We start from the raw sequence: 22,818 nt of genomic DNA on the forward strand, positions 1-22,818 counted from the left end.
AATATTCATACAGTTATTTACCTGGGTGACCGATAACCAATCCAATTTTCTGCCATATTTTTTCTTTAAACAAAGTGTCGCTGTATTTTTTGCAGTTCATGTCATACAACTCCACATTTTGGCGAACAAGTTCGATTAACTTCTCGTTGTTCATGTTTATATAAAAACATTTTATAACTAAAAACTCAGTAGATATTTTCGATGTGGAGAACACTGCTAGCAGAATCAAACTCGTGCCATGCGAGCAGCCGCAGAACAGACAGAAAAGTAACAGCCAATTGTAAGCAGTTCGCCAACCACGTGACCCCCACCGTCAACGTCATACTATTCTTTCGAAGTATACCGGCCGGCAGGCAAGCTGACGTTGGCGTGACGTTGCCTACCGTGTGAATCGAGCCTTCGACCACCATTAGCGACGACAGCTCGCGACAAATGGAATAAGAATTACCAAAATAACTCTCTACGATTACGTTTAACGCTCGCATTGGCTATGACATTCACAGCAGAGCATTCAGAACACTGCTGAACGCTCGTTGGGTATCGGGAATGTGTGACGCAGTTGCGCACAACAAGAATAAGTCTAAACTCGATCGCCATCTTTCGCGACAATAAAGAACCAAATAGTCTGCACCGTGTCGAATTCTTTACTTGCAGAAAGTGAACGAAAAACGTGAACGAAAAAAGTCGCCGAAAAACTACAATTCACAAAAAATAAGAAATAGGACTTAGCTGGATTGTTGCTGTAGACGTCGTGGTTCAGTCGCAGGTAAACAATTTCCACATGCTCAGTAGTTCCTCATATAGCAGTGTTATGTTAATTATTTCATAGTGGCCAACTTCTTCTGGTATTTCAATGTGTAGCCACATTATTCATATTTTTCCACGCTCTTTTCCTCGATCATCACAAACGCACACAGCTGTATTCAGTCAACACCACACAACACGAACCGTGACGAACTGTCAGGCACTGATATTCTCTGTGCTGTTACGATAAATAATGTCTGTGACGAACTGATGCAGTTCTCTTGCAGGCTTAATAAAATCTTTTACATAATCTGTTTCTTTTTATTACACGTTCTACGTTCTCTATGCTCTGTAACTTTTGAAACAATTGATCATAAAAATAATGTTATCTGCAAATATTAAATTGCTCAAACTGAAAAATGGCAATATTGATGCAAACAGTTCCCTACGCTACGAGCAGATGGCGTTACCTGTTACATTTACAGAGTATTGGCGCATATTATGAAATATCTCAAATTGGATATCAAGCGAAGTTAACAACACGATTGAAAAATCGTGCTGTTCCTTTACAAAGGGTATTAGGAAAGTTTTGCAATACGACGCAACAGTAAGTCGCAGAAGGCTGATTGTTGCTGTGTTCTGAGAATACGTAAAACTTGCATTGTAGCCACTGTGCCAAGTCTGTGGGCGCAGTCGTTCACTTGGAGGGCTAGTTAGAAGGGCTTGCTCTCGGACAGTTTTGGGGTACAATTTCGCGCGTGGTTTAAACATAGACCAGTGCTTTGAAGAAATAACTCTTGCACAAGGTGTTGTGTGTCCACACCGTACAACGTTATTCAGGTGGTATAGAGAATTACAAAGAGGAAATTTCACTCTGGAGGACACTACGAATACGGGAAGGCAACGATCATCAGTTACGGAGAAAAACATTGATGCTGTCAAGAAAATGCTAGACGAAGACAGGCGAGTGACCTATAAGCACATAGAGGATATTAACAGAATCTTCCGTCGGTTCTTGGTAGAACAATATTATAATAAATGAAACGCACCAGATTGCTTTTGTTCTACACATTACTTTTATTGTTAACCGGTTTTCGGCTTACAATGCCATCTTCAGACATTATTCTTTGGTGATAGTACTCACTAAATGTCTGAAAATGGCCTTGTAAGCCGAAAACCGGTTAACAATAAAAGTAATATTGTAGAACGAAAGCTAATGGGTGCTTTTCATTTATTACATAGAGGATACCTTAGGGCTAAATGTACGAAAAGAAACTTTGTTGTCTCTGGTTGCCGCATAGATTGACGTAAGAGCAGATGGCACGGCGTGTGACTTGGTGCCAGTAGTAGTTAGAGAAGTTTTCTAAGTATGTGAATAACATCGTCACACGCGAGGAGAATTTTCTGTGTTATTATGACGTGCTGACTAAGACTCAAAACAAAGTTTGGGTCTGTGAAGATGACGTCACACACAAGTTGCTGTCAGTAAATCCCGATCAGTAAACAAGGAAATGATAGCTGTTTTTCTCAGATGGAGTGGAATTGTGGAGCGTTTTGTTTTGGACATACAGAAGAGAGTGTACACTGGGCAGTTCCTGGCCAAAGTCATCCAATCTTTGAAGAACCTACGACCCAAGTCGAGGATGAACACTCGGTTCCTCCATCACGACAACGATCCAGCTCTCCAAGCCAATCACGCACCGAATATTTGCGAGGTACAGGACTGAGACTTCTCGAGCACCATCCTTACAGTCCAGACCGTGCTCCTTGTGACTTCGCACGGGTCCCGCTTGTGAAAATGAAGCTGAAAGGAGTGCAGTTTTCAAGTGATGAGGATCTCCTGAGGGCCTGGAACAACGTGTGTGTCTTACTCTCTATAGAAACTTGGGAAAATTGGTTAAGGGTTCGTCTTGGAGGCTGGAGAGATGTATTCGATGTGGCGGAAATTACTTCGAAAAAATTAAATAAATAAAGCTATATTGCAAAACTTTCCTAGTACCTTTTATACGTTTCGAAAGTGAGTGTCTTTATATGTATGGCACTGTATTGACTTACAGGGTTATTACAAAGAATTGAAGCGATTTCATAAATTCACTGTAGCTCCATTCATTTATACATGGTCACGACACACTACAGATACGTAGAAAAACTCATAAAGTTTTGTTCGGCTGAAGCCGCACTTCAGGTTTCTGCCGCCAGAGCGCTCGAGAGCGCAGTGAGACAAAAAGGCGACAGGAGCCGAGAAAGCGTATGTCGTGCTTGAAATGCACTCACATCAGTCAGTCATAACAGTGCAACGACACTTCAGGACGAAGTTCAACAAAGATCCACCAACTGCTTACTACATTCGGCGATGGTATGCGCAGTTTAAAGCTTCTGGATGCCCCTGTGAGGGGAAATCAACGGGTCGGCCTGCAGTGAGCGAAGAAACGGTTGAACGCGTGCGGGCAATTTTCATGCGTAGGCCGCGGAAGTCGACGAATAAAGCAAGCAGGGAGCTAAACGTACCACAGCCGACGGTTTGCAAAATCTTACGGAAAAGGCTAAAGCAGAAGCATTTCTTAAACAGGAGATTGGAAAACCGATGGATCGGTCGTGGTGGAGATCATGATCAACAATTCATGTCATGGCCTCCATGCTCTCCCGACTTAATCCCATGTGATTTCTTTCTGTGGGGTTATGTGAAAGATTCAGTGTTTAAGGGGATACGGAATCGGATTTTGGGTTAAAAAATCGAATTTTTTTTTATTGGCGTATTATATTCTGCCATGTTTCCTCTTTAAAATGACGTATCGTACATAACTCTACTACAATTATAACTATTTTATTTTTATATATTTGTGAGATCGGGTATTGCGCTTTAGTTATACACGTCTCTCGTGGCTGACCATGAACTTTTTGGCAGTACCTTTAAAGTGACATGAATTCAAATATCCCGGTTTCCAGCGACTATTTATACACTAGTTGCCCGAAAATGTTTCTCTCTGGTTTCCTCAAGTTACTCTTTGACTTTGTGGCGGGACTGTTTTGTAAACAGTGTGATATAAGAAAGTAGTTGTTGTTGAGTTATTTCGTATTTAGTGCTTCATTTTTCGCAGTGAAAATGCCTAGAGCTAAAGCAAAAGTATTTAAAAAGCGTGTGAACTGGCAAAAGAAAAGAAATAATGATTCATTAGCAAAGCAAAGCAGTTCATCATCATCACTGTTGGAAAATGTGAATCCACTTATTACTGATTTGCCGAACGAACTTACACCAAATGAAAACAGTGCTTCTCATAAAAAACTAAGAGATTTGGAAGAGAAATATAATTTACTTGATAGAGGGAATGAAGTTTTTGAACTCATTGATACGAATATATTGTGTGAAGCTCTTGAAAACAGTTTGTGCTGCAAAAAATGTCATGGAAACGTTTCTCTGAAAGTAGAATCCCATGTTGGCCTAGCTGCCCAGTTTAATTTAATATGCAGTGTTTGTAAATACAGCTGTAAGTTTCCAAGTTCGGTTTCAGTAACTGTAAATAATGGATACAAGAAAACTGAACTTTATAGTGTAAATATTAGGTTAGTTTATGGATTGCGAGCAATTGGTAAGGGCAAAGCAGCTGGTGATATGCTATGTGGTGTTCTAAATCTTCCAAGTGCACCTTCAAAGTTTGAAGCTTACAATTATGTACTAGGATCTGCAGTTGAAGATGTAGCACAGAAGTCAATGCAGGTTGCTGTGGAAGAAGCAGTGGAAGAAAATGACGGCAGTCGTGACCTCACAGTGGCGTTTGATAGCACGTGGCAGAAAAGGGGCCACACCTCCAACAATGGTGTTGTAACAGCAACTAGTGTTGATACTGGCAAGGTTATTGATGTTGCAATAATGTCTAAATACTGTAGGTGCACAGGCAGGCTGAAAAATAAACACAGTGATGACTGTATTGCTAATTATTATGGTAGTAGTGGTGGCATGGAGGTTGCTGGGGTGAAGAAAATTTTTCATCGCTCTTCACAGTGGTATAATGTTCGCTATGTCAAATATCTGGGAGATGGTGACTCTAAAGCATTCAAAGAAGTTTTGGAAAGCAAACCATATGGGAACAGTGTAAATATAAGCAAACTTGAATGTATAGGACATGTGCAGAAGAGAATGGGTGCCAGGCTGAGAAGGTTAAAATCAGTTATGAAAGGGAAAAAACTAGATGATGGGAAAACCTTGGATGGCAGAGGAAGATTGACTGATTCCATAATAGACCACATTCAGAACTGCTATGGCCTTGCAATCAGGCAAAATACAGGCAATCTTGAAGAAATGAGGAGAGCTATATGGGCTTTATATTTCCACACCGCATCCACTTATGAGCATCCACAACATGGTTTGTGCCCCAAAGGTGAAAACAGCTGGTGTAAATACAATAGGGGACTAACAACAGGAGAGAAATACATTCACCACCACAGTCTACCATCAGCCATCATGGCAGAAATAAAGCCCATTTTCAGAGATCTGGCTGACAGAAGTCTTCTGATGAAATGTCTTCACGGAAAAACGCAGAACCCCAACGAGTGCTTGAATAGTGTGATATGGCATCGTCTCCCAAAAACAGTGTTTGTCGGAATTAATACACTACATTTTGGTGTGTATGATGCTGTGGCAACCTTCAATCTTGGAAATATAACTAAATGCCAGGTCCTTCAAAAGTTGGGTATGTGTGTTGGTTCCCGTACGGTACGTGCTATGTTCTTTTTAGATCAGCACAGACTAAGGCATGCTGATAATATAATCAAGACATTAGTGAAAAAAGCAAGACAGGTGCAGAGGGGTGCCAAAAGAAGACTTGAAGATGATTATGAAGACTGTGAAGGGGGTATTAGCTACGGATCAGGAATGTTTTAATCTTCTTTCTCCGTTTCCCGTAAGTTTACTTTTTACTTCATCTAGGAACATTATCTCAGGTACTGGTCAACCTAGAAGTCTGAAATTTTTATGACGTAGTGACATAGGTCCCTATTACATACTGAAACAACGATTTTTTAATTACTTGATTTACAAAAGACTTAGGGGTGATAGTCTAGTAAAAAGCGATGGAAAAAATTTACTTAAAAATAAATGTACAATATCTCTGTAAGAAAATACTTTGACAATAAACTGTTGTTTCAGTATTGTTGTAACATATGAATGCACATACAGTAAAATTTTTACCTCTCTGTCTCCAGTAGTTTGTGAGAAAATGTTCCCTATAGTAGGCATATATTAACATTGCGGGGATAGGTGATTCCGTATCCCCTTAAACCTCCTCTACCAAGAAACGTGCCATAACTGCGAGCTCGCATCAACGATGCTTTCGAACTCATTGATGGGGACATGCTGCGCCGAGTGTGGGAGGAACTTGATTATCGGCTTGATGTCTGCTGAATCACTAAAGGGGCACATATCGAACATTTGTGAATGCCTAAAAAAACTTTTTGAGTTTTTGTATGTGTGTGCAAAGCATTGTGAAAATATCTCAAATAATAAAGTTATTGTAGAGCTGTGAAATCGCTTCAGTCATTTGTAATAACCCTGTACAAATTGTTGACTCTCAGGTGGTTGATGACCGACGGCGTAATAGTCGCCATAAACTTACCTTACCTTCTTTCTCTGCAGTAACATACAACGTATACAAGTCATCCACAATGGGAAAAGACCGGTTGGCTGACCTTTGTTATCCACGTGTCTGTTCTTCTGGGAGGTGTTATGCTAGATGGATGAGCTGGATGTACGCGCTTTGGGCGGATGCTGAGTTATCGTTTGATGGCTTCTTTGTAAGTTCGATTGGCCAAATGCACTCTTCCTGGCGCTTTCTCCTAGTGGCGGAGTTTGGTGCTAAAGACCGATACACCTCTTCTTCAACATTCTCTGTTCCCTCCTGTCGTATCGGGTCCATAATCATGGCTGCTCCTGTTTACTATTCTGGCTGCTATCCGCTACCGTATCTCTTCTCTAACTTTCTGGTGAATGAGATGGTGGTCTTCCACAATTTCCATAGGGACCACGTTCGGCAGTCAGTAGTACCTCTTTCGCCCAATTCGTGTCTGTTGCATTTACTCGCTACCACCACTCGATGAATTCCTCTGTCGTCGTTACATCCTTCACGAGAAGAGCTGAGTAAATGTCTTCTATGACTCCTTTCATCAAGTGTGAGAATTTTTCGCTTTTGTCATACTCGGGTTCATGATGTGGCATACGTGCAAAGCATTCAGTACGTACGACTGTGACGTTTCGATGTGACGTGGGGCTCTGTTCTTCAATTTTTCTGTCGCTAAGCGTACTTGAAATAAAAGTATGGAATTTCAGTCTTTTGATCGCTATTTTTTGTTTTCAATGACCGGTTTCAGGCTAGCTGCCCATCTTCAGATCTGTTAGACAAAGTTAAAAATATAATTAACAAAAGACATACAGTTAGTAATAGAAATATCTTAGTTTACAAAAAGAAATTTTGGAACGTATTAAATGCCAACATACCATATATTGCAGTTACAGACTAACTTCTCACCACAGAACTATCGGTTCTCTGTCATAACTAAAGTAAATGTTAATCTGTTGAAACCGTATATCGCAGATTTAGAGAAACTGGATTGGTAACAGTAAAAAATGCCCTCTACCTTTAAAAATTGTGCATATGTTATTATTTCACCGTACATATTAATGGCGAATATATTTTTAATAAAACAATTTTTAAAGTAATAACGATCGCGGAAATCCCATTAAGACAATCATGTCTAGTTTTGATAAACTTGTGCCTAATCAGGCTGTGGGAGTGTGAAAACATTTTTTAAAGCTAAGCTTAATATTATGAAAGCTAATTTAAAAATACATTTCAATGAGAACTGTTTGCAATTAGGTGTTGTACCGAAATACGCAAAGGTAAAGATAAATAACAGCAGTATCTCAGCCACCAAAGTTAAGAAGAGAGCAGAACAGTCATGGATAAGGCAGGAGATCAAATCAGGGTACATCGAGAAAGACAATCTCAATAAGCTAGCTTACGATTTACATATGAAGTTAGGTAACCTATTGTCGCCACTGAGATTGAAGCAAGAATTCAGGTACATAGGGACGTAGGGACGAAATCATAAAGAGACATAACAAGAAAATTACTAATCTGTGTAGAGCAGTAGCAAATGCAGAGAGGGAAACAGGTAAATTACAGTTTGTACATAAGTTTGTATGACAGAACCGTTAACCTAACAGATATTGTCTTTTGTAATGAAGAGAAGAAGCTTTTGGATAAGGGGCTTAAGCATAATCCGCGAACGAACTTGCAAGATCGAGACATCAAGAGAATGATCGCAGAAGTGAAGGTAGCATGTAGGGGCGCTAAGTTAACTAAATTCCAGGAGACATTTATCGCCATCAAAGCCAAAGAGGCAACTGAATGCCAGAAAACATTACATAACGGTAAATATAGTGAGCTGAGGTTAGTGACAGAAATTAACTTAAATCTGGATTCTAACAACGCAATCGTGATTAAGTCAGATAAGGGCAGTACCTCAGTTGTGATTTACCAAAAAGATTATGTAGATAAAACAATGCAGTTTTTTCAAGAAAATGGAATTAAAGAAATCAAAAAAGATCGAACAAAGAAGTTTCAGACGGATTTAAAGGCTAGGATAGAAGCAATACAATTTTTATTCACTCCAAGTGAAAAAGCTAGATTAGTAAAGATGAATCCACGAACACCAGAAGCAAGAGCGCAAATAAAGTTTCACAAGGAGAACTAACCAATGCGTGTTATTTGTAATGGGAAGGAAGCCGTTAATGAGCTCTTGAATAAGGCTTTATACCGTAAGTTAAAATCTGTGTATAAATACCAGCAAGTTTACAACGTAAAATATAGTGTGTGTTTCGCGAACGAAGTGAAGGACATTGAAATTCCAGAGGACGTCGTCCTAGCCTCATTGGACGTCGTGAACCTCTGCACTAATGTACCAATAGCGGAAACTTTGCAAATCATAAGGAAAAACCTGATTAAAAATAGGTAAATGAGCATGGGTGAAATCGTCGAACTCGTGGAGATGCTAGAGTTCACATTGAGTTTTAATAGTTTTATCTTTAACGATAAAGTTTTTATTCAAGATGAAGGTTTAGCTATGGGAAACAGTCTATCAGGCATTTTAGCTGAAATTTTTATGAATGACTCTGAGAACAAAGTTTTCAGCTCTTTTCCAGAAATTAAGGAGAAGTTAATTTATTACAGACGGTATGTTGACGACACTATTTTATTATTCAAAGGGGAAAAAGAAGAAGTAGAGGAAGTGACTAAAGTTTTAAACGAGCAGCATTCAAAAACTCAATTCACGCTAGAAATGGAGAACAATGGGGCGATTAACTATTTAGATTTGACCGTCAGAAAGGAGGGAGGCAGGCACGTTTTCGGCGTCTATATAATAGACACTTGTTCGGACAACATCATAGAAGCGACGACGCACCATCCGGCACAGCATAAAAGGGCGTACTTTCATGCAATGTGCAACAGAGCCCTGAGATTGCCACTAAAGAAAGATGAGTTGCAGAAAGAACTAGGGATTATTAAGCAAGTAGCAGCAGCTAATGGATACAGGACACAAGATGTTACACGTATGTTTAACAAGATCAAAAACAAATCCGTGGGTATCAGTAACGATTCTAGGAAAATTAAAGTTAAGAAAAAGTTTCTCACCCTGACATACAAAGGGCGTGTGTCGGAAAGAATTGCTAAATGCTTGCCAAAAAACATCGCTGTGGCATTCCAGAATGAAGTGAAAATGGCACATGGACTAAGACATAAACCAGCAACGACAAAACAACAATTTCGGAGTATATAAGATCAAATGTGCTGAATGTGACAGTTATTATATGGACAGAGTGGGCGGAATTTTGAAATTCGATACAGAGAACATCGCAGTCATAGCAATCGGACAGCATTTGGAGCACATGTAAAAGATAGTAAACGTGAAGTGAGTAATATAAATGAACAAATGGAGGTGCTACATAAAATTCCAAAAAGTCTCTATCTCAACGTGCTCGAAGAGATTGAAATATACGCACATCAAAGAAAAACCCCCGGCCTACTACTTAATGAGTAAAGGAGTAAAGTGATTTTATGCACAGGAGTTATTGTGAGACCTGTTTTAGGCTTACTCTTGAATGCAACAGCACGCCCCAGTAAGAAACAGCTGCAGCGGAACGGCCATCAACGTATTGGCGGAAGAGGATAACTGGGCGCGGCGGAAGAGGATTCTGCGTGGCGTTGTACACTTTCTGACATAGGGAAATCCTCTCCACCACCAATCAAAACAAAGAAGAGGAAACGCACATTTTCGAAAGAATATCTACATCTTAATTATATTTTTAAGTTTCTTTATAAAGATATTTTAAATTAGTGTAAATTATTTCGGTTCATGGTACACTCAAAAAAAGATTATTCATATGCTGTAACTTTAAAAATTGTTTTATTAAAAAGTATATTCGCCATGAATATGTACGGTGAAATAATAACATATGCACAATTCTTAAAGGCACAGGGCACTTTTTTCTGTTACAATCAGGTTTCTCTAAAACTGCGATATAAGGTTTTAACAGATTAAAATTTACTTTAGTTATGACAGAGAACCGATAGTTCTGTAGTGACAAGTTACTCTGTAACTGCAATATATAATATGTTGGCATTTAATACGTTCCAAAATTTCTTTTTGTAAACTAAGATATTTCTATCACTAACTGTACCTCTCTTGTCAATCATATTTTTAACTTTGTCTAACAGATCTGAAGATGGGCAGCTAGCCTGAAACCGGCCATTGAAAATAAAAAATAGCGATCAAAAGACTGAAATGCCATATTTTTATTTAACGAACGATCGCAGAAATTCCATTCAGACAAGCATCTCTAGTTTTGCTAAGCGTATTTACTGCTGGTTGTCGCCAAACGTGTCTCCAGTTCGGCCTGGAATTTATTCCAACTATTGAGCTTCTTACTGTTCCCTGTGCCATCCGAGTATAAATACACATTAGCCAAGCACGCCACGTCATCTCACCTATTGTATTTGCGGGTTTGGTAGACTCAGCTATTTCACTGGATCCTGACCAGCGTCTCTGGAAAACACTCATGGATGACGGATGTGCAGTCGACTTACTGCTGTTTTGGAATCTCTCTGTCTCCCGAATACAAGAATCTTATGAACGGTGTACTGCTTGTATTTTGGTTCCTGTCCGTGTAGGTGTCAGCTTTTACGTTAGCTAATTGCAGCTAGGGTGATCTAAATTGTCTGAAGTATCTGGCACATACACCAAGCAATGTATACAATCAAGTCCAAATCCGGAGACAGTCATCAATAAAATTGAACTCTTACAAGGAGAAATCTCCACAGGTGGGATCGACTTTTGTAAACCATCTGTAAGGTGATGTAGGTTAGGGTCTCAGGTATCAGGACATTCTAGAAGCTTAAAAATGATACAAGTATACGGAGCAGCGTTCTGGTGTAGTGATGGAGGTACGTTTGTGACACACAGGAGGATGTGGGTTTAAATTTAGTCACATGATTTCCAACTTTTTGTTTCCCAATCTTTATCGAAATGAATTTGGTCGTTATTTTTATTCAATTAATTGGTTTAAATGCAATTTTTAAGTATTGGTTAAAAAACAGTCTTGGTTGCAATTTAAGTTTTTTTCTTTTTCCTTTATTATTTTTTTTTTCAACTACGTGTTTCGCCTTATTTGGGCATCTTCAGGTTGATCTTAATTTGGTATTTCTTAGAACGATCCTTTAGACAGTGTAGCCAAAGGGCATCGTCGAATAAATCAGGCCAACATTGTCTTCGTTAAGCTCAGTAATAACTTTTCTATGTGGACGCGAGTGACTCCAAGACCTGCATAACGCTGAGCCCCATCTTATTCTGTTACTCGTTCCTGCGAACGCGAACGCGTTATGCAGGTCTTGGAGTCACTCGCGTCCACCTAGAAAGGTTTTTACTGAGTTTAACGAAGGCGATGTTGACCTGATGTATTTGACGATGCCCTTTGGCTACGTTGTCTAAAGGATCGTTCTAAGAAATAACAAATTAAGATCAACCTGAAGATGCCTAAATAAGGCGAAATGCGTAGCAGAAAAATAAAAAAAAACTAAATTCCAACCAAGACTGATTTTTAACCAATACTGTTAAGCACTGGTTTGCTGTATGCCACATATGGATTGGAACAATTTTTTAACGTTATAATCTTTCGTAATGTCATTTTAACCATTGTATTAACTAATTCATTTGCTGTTATTTCGTTTTACAATCATTCTTTTTCATTTAGAATTCTTGTGCATGTCATTTTATTTATTTTTATGTATTAACTTTGGTTTAATTTCGCGTACAAAAGTGAGAACTTCCACCAGCAGACTGTAACACGTAATGTGATGAAGCACTGTTGTATTCACTGGTGTAAGTAGGCTGTTTATGTTCTCTTATTGGCAATGTTCTATATGAAAATCACTGGCTGTGCTGTGTGCAGTCTGTGGCTGGTTGGCATTGTTGTAATACTCGCCATTGTAGTGTTGGGCAGCTGGATGTTAACAGCGCGTAGCGTTGCGCAGTTGGAGGTGAGCCGCCAGCAGCGGTGGATGTGGGGAGAGAGATGGCGGAGTTTTGAAATTTGTAAGACTGGATGTCATCAACTGCTATGTATATTATGAGTTTTCAACACTATTAAGGTAAATACATTGTTTGTTCTCTATTAAAATCTTTCATTTGCTAACTATGCCTATCAGTAGTTAGTGCCTTTCGTAGTTTGAATCTTTTATTTAGCTGGCAGTAGTGGCGCTCGCTGTATTGCAGTAGTTCCAGTAACGAAGATTTTTGTGAGGTAAGTGATTTGTGAAAGGTATAGGATAATGTTAGTCAGGGCCATTCTTTTGTAGGGATTTTTGAAAGATTGCGTTGCGCTAAAAATATTGTGTGTCTGTTTAAGGACAGTCGTGTATAATTGTTCCAAGGGGACGTTTCATATGTCGACCCTTAGCCGAGGATACCTTACTGGAATCTTCTGATTTTTTTCTTGTAGTTTGTGTAGTTAGTGTAGCTTTTGTTTATTGTTAGCGCGTAATTGTAGAGAAAATCTCCTTTGTAGTTGCAGTCTTTCATTGTTGTACAGTAAAACAGTTGTGGCATGCATGTAGATTTGCACCAAGTATTTCGCAGCTGCAATTATCTAGATATTATTTTCAGTGCTATGTTAATGGGTTCTCTTATTTTTGCTCTTCAAATTGTGTATTTCTGTGTTGTCGTGTGAAATATTGTGACAATAATGGCGTGTGAAAAACGTAATACTAGGCTCCAAAGTAAACTGAGAAATGACAGTGAAGACGAAAGCAGTGTGTTAGCGCCACCATGTAATGAATTAACTAATATTCAAAGTAGTAATTTGGTAACTGTGCATAGGGAAATGGAGTGGGCGTCAAATAATGGTGTAGACAGTGAAACAGATAGTGAACAGGGAAGCATTATCGATCGATCGGTCGGCAACAGCTCGCCTCAGGAATCGGGAATGACAGAACACAATATTGCAAATACTGTAGACTCAAGTTTTCGGTTCTCACCGTTTTCTCAAATGAGTCAAGAGACATTTTCCGCTTGTCAAAATGTGAATGTTGCCGGTGCAAATTCACTGCCGAAAAGCACTGAGGAACATATTTCAGACACCAGTGCATTGTTATTACAATTAATGCAACAAATGGGACAAAAGCTTCAAAAGTGAGACACAATGGAACAACACCAGAGACAAACACAGCAACAGTTAGACACAATGGAAGAAAAGCTTCAAAAGTTAGACTCAGTGGAACATACACTTGAACAAACACGTGAAGATTTAACTACTGAGTTACATAACATTGAATCGAAATGTCAAAAAGTCTGTAATGACGTAAAAACACAAATTTGTGAGCATTTTCAACCTATTTTTTCGCGGCATGAAAATGCATCACAGACTCACGAAGCAGCCATAAAATAAATGCAAACTATTGTTCATGAAAATCATGAGACCTTGCAAGCTAAAATTGACTCAGTTGCATCTACCGATATGGTTACGCAACTTGCAAAAACTCAGGAAAACTTAAAGGACACAGTAGATACTCTGAAAATTGGTTCAGAAAGACACATGGAGGAAATTAGTTCATTATCAGAGAAAGTAGTTGAACTTTCGGATCAGCTAAAAAATTTATCTACGAAGGTAGATGATAATCTGAATGACACAAAACCGGTAGTCTTTAATGACACAGAAGAGTGCGAACAAATTAGAAAATTCAAAGAAAATCAAAATCAAATCAATACACAGTTGTTGTTGTGGTCTTCAGTCCTGAGAATGGTTTGATGCAGCTCTCCATGCTACTCTATCCTGTGCAAGCTTTTTCATCTCCCAGAGTGCCTACTGCAACCTACATCCTTCTGAATCTGCTTAGTGTATTCATCTCTTGGTCTCCCTCTACGATTTTTACCCTCTACGCTGCCCTCCAGTACCAAATTGGTGATCCCTTGATGCCTCAGAACATGTCCTACCAACCGATCCCTTCTTCTGGTCAAGTTGTGCCACAAACTTCTCTTCTCCCCAATCCTATTCAATACTTCCTCATTAGTTATGTGATCTACCCATATAATCTTCAGCATTCTTCTGTAGCACCACATTTCGAAAGCTTCTATTCTCTTCTTGTCCAAACTATTTATCGTCCATGTTTCACTTCCATACATGGCTACACTTCATACGAATACTTTCAGAAATGACTTCCTAACACTTAAATCAATACTGGATGTTAACAAATTTTCTTCTTCAGAAACGCTTTCCTTGCCATTGCCAGCCTACATTTTATATCCTCTCTACTTCGACCATCATCAGTTATTTTGCTCCCCAAATAGCAAAACTCCTTTACTACTGTAAGTGCCTCATTTCCTAATCTAATTCCCTCAGCATCACCTGACTTAATTAGACTACATTCCATTATCCTTGTTTTGCTTTTGTTGATGTTCATCTTATATCCTCCTTTCAAGACACTGTCCATTCCATTCAACTGCTCTTCCAAGTCCTTTGCTGTCTCTGACAGAATTGCAATGCCATCGGCGAACCTCAAAGTTTTTATTTCTTCTCCATGAATTTTAATACCTACTCCGAATTTTTCTTGTGTTTCCTTTACTGCTTGCTCAATATACAGATTGAACAACATAGGGGAGAGGCTACAACCCTGTCTTACTCCCTTCCCGACCACTGCTTCCCTTTCATGTCCCTCGACTCTTATAACTGCCATCTGGTTTCTGTACAAATTGTAAATAGCCTTTCGCTCCCTGTATTTTGCCCCTGCCACCTTTAGAATTTGAAAGAGAGTATTCCAGTCAACATTGTCAAAAGCTTTCTCTAAGTCTACAAATGCTAGAAACGTAGGTTTGCCTTTCCTTAATCTTTCTTCTAAGATAAGTCGTAAGGTCAGTATTGCCTCACGTGTTCCAATGTTTCTACGGAATCCAAACTGATCTTCCCCGAGGTTGGCTTCTACTAGTTTCCCCATTCGTCTGTAAAGAATTCGTGTTAGTATTTTGCAGCTGTGACTTATTAAACTGATAGTTCGGTAATTTTCACATCTGTCAACACCTGCTTTCTTTGGGATTGGAATTATTATATTCTTCTTGAAGTCTGAGGGTATTTCGCCTGTTTCATACATCTTGCTCACCAGATGGTAGAGTTTTGTCAGGACTGGCTCTCCCAAGGCCGTCAGTAGTTCCAATGGAATGTTGTCTACTCCGGGGGCCTTGTTTCGACTCAGGTCTTTCAGTGCTCTGTCAAACTCTTCACGCAGTATCATATCTCCCATTTCGTCTTCATCTACATCCTCTTCCATTTCCATAATATTGTCCTCAAGTACATCGCCCTTGTACAGACCCTCTATATACTCCTTCCACCTTTCTGCTTTCCCCACAGTACAAAAGAGAAATCCGGAAAGTACAAGATCAGCTGACACAGGTAATACAAGAATTACGTATTTCAGAGGACACTCGCGCCCCAATACGGGAAGAGGGACATAGAAATACGGAACAGCCACAAAATAATAACACAGGGCATTTCGGAAGTTATGAAAGAAATTGGCAATGTGCACCGAATATTGAGATGGAACCGCCGACACGACGTAACAATGACCGACATGCGACTCGCCGACATGATGATTTTGACTATAAGCTGTTCATTACTACGCGTAAATTCAAAACGTTTAAGAATTCTGGCAACGACATTCATCCACAAGCATGGCTCCATCAATTCTCTCATTGTTTTCCTCCCAATTGGTCATTAGAGCACAGATTAGAATTTATGTGTGGCTATTTAGAGAATGAACCAGCTGTAAGAATGCGATCGGTCATTCACGATTGTCACAGTGAAGGAGAATTTTATCATGCCTTCCTCTCAGCATATTGGTCTCAAGCGACACAAGACCGAGTAAAACATAGCATCATAATGACGAAACATTTCGAACAATCTGAATTTTCCAGTCTTGTGAAATATTTTGAAGACATGTTGCACAAGAATCAGTACCTGTCAAACCCATACAGCCCCTCAGAACTCATCCGCATTTGCTTAATCAAATTGCCTGAACATTTACGACATATTATTTTGGCAGGACGTTGCAAAGACGACGTTGAAGCTTTTCAGGGACTCTTACAAGAATTAGAAATTGACTCTGACAATCGCGGAATGCGAAAACAGGAACACAACAATTACAGGTCACATCCGTCGCAATTCCGCGATGAAAGAAATAATAACTGGACGCGACAAGGCTATTCTCACAACACAAATCGTGACCAAAACAGACACCACCCGTATGACAACCGTTGGCAGAGCAGTAATAATTACAGGGAAAGATCACCTCTCCGCGGTAATGACTATCACACAGACAATCAGAGAAACAGACAATACAGGAACCAAAATAAATATTATCAGGGGAGACAGAATAACTTTAGACGCAACGGTCCAGCGTGCAGTTATGATTCAGGGAGAAATTCTCCACCACGTGACCGACAGGAAAGAAACTATGGAATCTACCGACATGGCGACACACGATATGATCGTAACGACAGACCTGAATTGCATCAGAACTGGCGGGATTCAAACAGAGCAGGGCACTCTCGGCAAGGTGAATTTGTAGAAGTTAGGTCTCCAAATCCCAATAACGACGCGCGCCAACAAAGAGACAATAGGCAATGACTCTTACCACTGGCAGCCACAAAACGTACGTATGAAACTGACGACGCAGCTTCCGTAGCTAGTAATTACGTAAAAATGGAAGACATTAGGGACATCTTACTCCAGGAACACGACGTGAAACATAACAACATTTCATATCCTGTGATTCACATTACAGTAAATGAAGTAAAATTTACTGCAGTACTTGACTCTGGCAGTCCCATTTCAGTAATTGGTGAAACAGCCTTTAGCAAATGCAACAAATCGAACGATTGCCCCACACTTCCGTTACGTAAGATTAAATTACAAGGTGCAATAGTTGGAAAAAGTGTAGATGTACGCCAACAAACCAACTTAGAATTCTTTTGTCAAAGCCACAGCTTCTCTATGAACTTTCTTATTGTTCCATTATTGTCGACGGAAATTATACTGGGAGTAGACTTTTTGAATGAATACAAAGCAATCTTAAACTTTCACGATGCTGAAATAAGTTTAGAGAAAGAAAGTAAGTCAATAGCTTTGAAATTTGAAGATTGGCTCTCAAACCATGACGAGGAAATTAATCGGCCTTACCTTCTGTTAGACAACAGTTCGGAATTTTCTACGGAATTAGACACTAACAATCACTCTGCAAGTACTGACAGGGATGATATCGACGACACATTTGATACTAATGAGTTAATTCAGAATAAAATTCAAACAATTGAGGATTGTAATGACACTGATAGGCAGGACCTTTTTGAGATTTTACAAGCACATTCCACAGTTTTTACTCACAAAACAGGAACAATCAAGGGATTTCAATACCAATTTAGTGTTCGTGAGCATACTAAATTTTGTGTTAGACCATACGTAATTCCAGCACATTATAAGGACCGTGTTAGAACAGAAATACAATCTATGCTTGACGAGGGCATTATTGAGCCTGCCGTAAGCTCATACAACAATCCGTTACATGTTGTTGAGAAGAAAAATGGATCGATCAGGCTTGTCTTAGATTCGAGACAAATCAATACTATCATTATTCCTGAAACAGACAGGCCGCAAACGTTGGAAGAACTTCTTCAAAATTTTAATGGTGTAAAAGTGTTGTCTTCCATTGATCTCAGATCCAGTTTTTATCAGATCGAACTTCATCCAGAATGTAGAAAATACACAGCTTTCCTTTGTTTCGGCGTTTGTTATCAGTTTCGGAAACTTCCTTTTGGTTTGAACATTTCTTCGGCAGCATTCATTCGCGGGCTAAATTCCATATTACCTGAGTTCTTAAAACGTCACATCACCTTATATGTGGACGATGTTCTAATAGCAGAAGCTTCATGGGAACCACATAACCGCATCCTCAACAGTTTGTTACGTATTTTTGCAGAATCTGGAATTACAGTTAACTTGGAAAAGTCCGAATTCGGTAGGTCAAAGGTGAGGTTTTTGGGACATATAATTTCTTCTGAAGGCATTCAGCGGGATCCTGAAAAGTTAGAAGCAATTAGAGCCATTCCAGTTCCATTCACAAAAAAACAAGTCCGCAGTTTTCTAGGTCTCGTAAATTTTTACCGTCGTTTTCTGAATATGCAAATTCTTGTTACACCAAAACTTTGTTCTCTCACTGGAAAAAATACTATTTGGAACTGGGACGAACAATCACAGTTGGAATTCAATTCTTTGAAAGAAGCGTTACTTAACGCGCCAATACTAGCTCATCCAGATCTGTCACAAGATTTCTGCCTTAGCACGGATTCTTCTAAAGTCGGTCTTGGTGCCCATTTATTTCAAGAAGCCATAGAAAATGACACTACCGTTGAGAAAACCATTGCTTTTGCTAGCCGAGTGCTAACAAAATCCGAAAACAAGTATTCCGTTACTGAATTAGAAGCTTTAGCTATCGTTTGGGCATTTAACAAATTCCGTTTCTTTCTTTCTGGTAAGCACCTAAAAGTATACAGTGATCATCGTGCATTACAATTTCTTATGTCTTCAAAATTAAATCATGACAGGTAAAACGTTGGGCATTGTTTCTGCAAGAATTCCACTTCACAATAGTCTACATTTCCGGCAAGGCGAACATTGTTGCGGACGCACTGTCACGCGCACCGGCTGGGCTTGAGAAAAGTAACACAGAAGGCAACCTCGAGAAAAATTTCAGTATTCTTTACATTCAGAAAGTCGCCTTTGAAAACTTCATCACCACACCTTTAAAGGACATTGCTCATGAACAAGATAAAGATCCGATTTGGAAATACATCAAAAGTAAATGGCATGAAAAGACACACACACAGATTCGGCATTATTATCTGGTGAGAAACAACATACTGTTCAAACGCTGCACTGTTGATGACAAGCTATGGGTTCTTTGCATTCCAGATGATTTTGTTAATAAGCTTATTTGGTACATTCATTTCAGCTATGCACATTTTGGTCCACGAAAATGTTATCATATTCTTCGGACGACTTGTTATTTTAACAATATGAAAAAGAGAATTCGAAGAGTCTTGTCTATTTGTAAACTTTGTCAAAAGGCGAAACCATCTACTATCTCCCATCGTGCTCCGCTGTTTCCTATCATTCCTTCTAAATTAAAAGAATTTGCTGCTGTTGATCTCTTGGGACCGCTTGTCAGAACATCTAATGGATTTTCGTACTTTCTAGTCGCTGTTGAACTTACTTCAAAATTTGCTTCTTTCACTCCGTTACGTAAAGCCACTGGACGGTCTGTATCCAACGCCTTTGTCAAAAACTTCTTACGTGAAGTTGGACGCGTTAGTAAAGTCATTTCAGATAACGGACCGCAATTCAGATCTGCTGTTTGGTCACGCATGCTTTGGAATCATAAAATCAAACCTGTTTTTATTTCATTGTACTCACCACATTGTAACCCCTCCGAACGGATTATGAAAGAAATCAATAACCTTTGCAGACTTTATTGTCACAGAAAGCATCAGCATTGGGACAGATATTTACACTTATTTCAAAACGTGCTGAATGAAATGCCACATGACTCCACTGCTTTACCACCTACTCTTGTACTGAAGAATGAAGAACCACCGAACAGAATCAGAGAGCTTGTACCTTTCCCGAATACACGTAAACTTCGACACAAAGACATAATTGACTTGGCTCTAAAAAATATAAAATCTGCAGCAGACAAAAGGAGTAAACTACACGGTAAAGCAAATGCAAAGAAATTATATATTGGTCAGAAAGTTCTCATTAAAGCTCATTCATTGTCACATAAGAAGAAACACTTGAGTCACAAATTCTTTCTAGTTTACAATGGACCTTACAGAATCCGACGTATACCACATGATAATTGCGTTGAAGTTGAAACTCTGCGTACTAGGAATAGTAAAGGCTTACACCACATTTCACATGTAAAACCGTTTATTGAAAGATAATCTGCTTTTTAACTTTGTCTTTGCCATAAAACTCTTCACTTCACATTTCTAGTATGCATTGTCAGACTTAGAAACTGTTACCATGCAACAATGTTTGAAGTTAAATATCCAATCAAGAACCAAGAGAACTTATTTAAACAGAAATTACGAATGCATTGTTATAGTGAACAGACGTCACAGTGTTATTGTGTGTGTACATTCTTGCTTGTTAGTTGCACGATTATGTAATGACTATAAGGCTTACATACTTAGAACATTTACCAGTACTGCTAATGAGATTTAAATGCAACATTTTGGTTTACTTAAAAATACATTCTGGATTTAAAGTACTTTCTGTGAGATACCAGATGACACAGTGGTTAGTTTATGCGACAGCTACACGATTTTATCACGACGCTACTAATGAGTGACAATTTACAATGTTGCTTTTGCAGTGTTTCTGTTTTATATCTGCACAGTTTTTCTGTTTTATTCTGGAAAGTAAAACATGTTTTAGTAGTAACTTTTGTGGTATAGCTACAATGAGACAGCCTTTTTCGTAGCACAACAATACGTTACATTATAGTACTTTCTTGATCACAGTAAGGTACGTAATAACTACGGTACCCATACGCAAAGCATTTACTTTCGTTTATGATGAGGTAAGTATATTGACTTCAGCAGAACTTTGCTTACAGAGGACGATAACTACGACACTTCCACAGAATTATCTTACAGCAAGACGCACATTTAGCGCTGCAGGACACGCATTTGAGAGATTTTGTACTTAAGCCATTTATTTTTCAAGGTTTTTGAATTACGAAGAAAGTTTTCCGTGATACGTTTCATTCCATTGCTGTAATCTGTAACACCTGAGGGTATAATTACATTAATCCTCAGGGGGGTACACTCTTACTTTGTGTACCATGTGTTTGGCAAGCACAAGGAGCCCTAGCTAATATGGTATTTGCTTATACAACTTTACACATCGGTACCATATTTCTCTAACACAGAATTACATAGCTATCTGATCATTTAACAGAGAAAGAAACTTTTTTTACTACATCAGTGACAGATGTTTACGTAATTACACAGTTCGATAACTTCACACTTATGAAATTGTATTTTTTCTGTACTTTGTGAACTGTTCATATTTTTTCGGAACCATTGTGATACTATGAGAGCTTAGAATGATGTATTTGGTATGAGATCATGATTTTTAAAGTACGTTTGAGGTAGATGACACTATTGAAATGAGCAGAGCATTTTTTTTTTTAGGTTTTGACATTATTGCAGAAAGCTACGACGTTTTTGAGATTTGACTGAGGTGTTATGATGTTATTTTTACGACGACGATGTGTATTATGCTGTTGAGGTATGTTTATGATCAATAAGCTGATGCTATATGAGGAATTTGATTATGCTACGTATTTATTATGATGAAATATTGAAGAAGTGTCGACGAATATGTATATGTGTAATAAGGTAAGGAATAATGAGTAGTATTTAGAGACTCTGATTTGTGGAAAAGGATGTTGGAAACCAAGAATCGTACTTTAAGAGTTATGAAATGTGTGTAAATGCGTGAATGTATCACAATGCTGACGAAAACTTTTTGAACACTGTTATATTCATTGGATTTTGTTTCTACACATTTGCAACGCAAATTCTCGACCTGTGAAATATTTTTATATGAGACTGTCACTGTAGTGGAAACCGGTGTCGTAAATATTCCAGCAAGGCAGTGAGCTTCACGTAATGCGTCGTGGGCATGACGCATTACGTGGGCAGCTGCGCGACAGATGCCTGGAAAAAAGCTTTTCAGAGGCACAGGTGAAAAAAAAAAGGGAGGCCATAATCCTCGCTATTGAAATTCCTTTGTAGAAAGCATCGCAAATACGACACGCTCAAACTTGGAAACATATGATAACACTGTGGAGCTCTTAATTTATGATATTTACTGAAATGCCTAATGAAATGACGAGAAATATTTTTATGTCTATACACCTGATTATGACTACTGTCTTTCTAGTTGAGAGATTTTTCTACTAACTTATGAAATGCCTCATGACTACTGAATGATGTTCTTATGCTTTACTTTGCACATAGTTGCTTATTTCATTTGATATCTGGTTTCCAGCTGTCTTGCAGCACTGGTTTCATAAAATAAAATTAAATGCATTTGCTAATGTGAATACTTTCTGTCAACAGATCTATTAAATAATTATTTTATGATATACATTCTTCGAAAAAGGAGCTCTTGGAATGGAAAGAACAATAAGAAGGGACTAATAACAGTAACTGCATATATAATTTTCTTTTCTAGTACTCAGTAATTTTTTGTAGAATTAGTTTTTGTGGTGCACCACTTAAATTACATAGTCATTAAGATGTGAATAGACATTTCCCTTATATGCATTGTTGTCTTTAGTGTACTATTTTTTCTGCTTGAGCTTTGTCATGTTTAGATATAATTTATTGCTTTTGCTTCTGCTGTTTGCCAGG

The sequence above is a fragment of the Schistocerca americana genome, chromosome 1 (genome assembly GCF_021461395.2).
Source record: "Schistocerca americana isolate TAMUIC-IGC-003095 chromosome 1, iqSchAmer2.1, whole genome shotgun sequence".
Taxonomy (NCBI): Eukaryota; Metazoa; Arthropoda; class Insecta; order Orthoptera; family Acrididae; genus Schistocerca; species Schistocerca americana.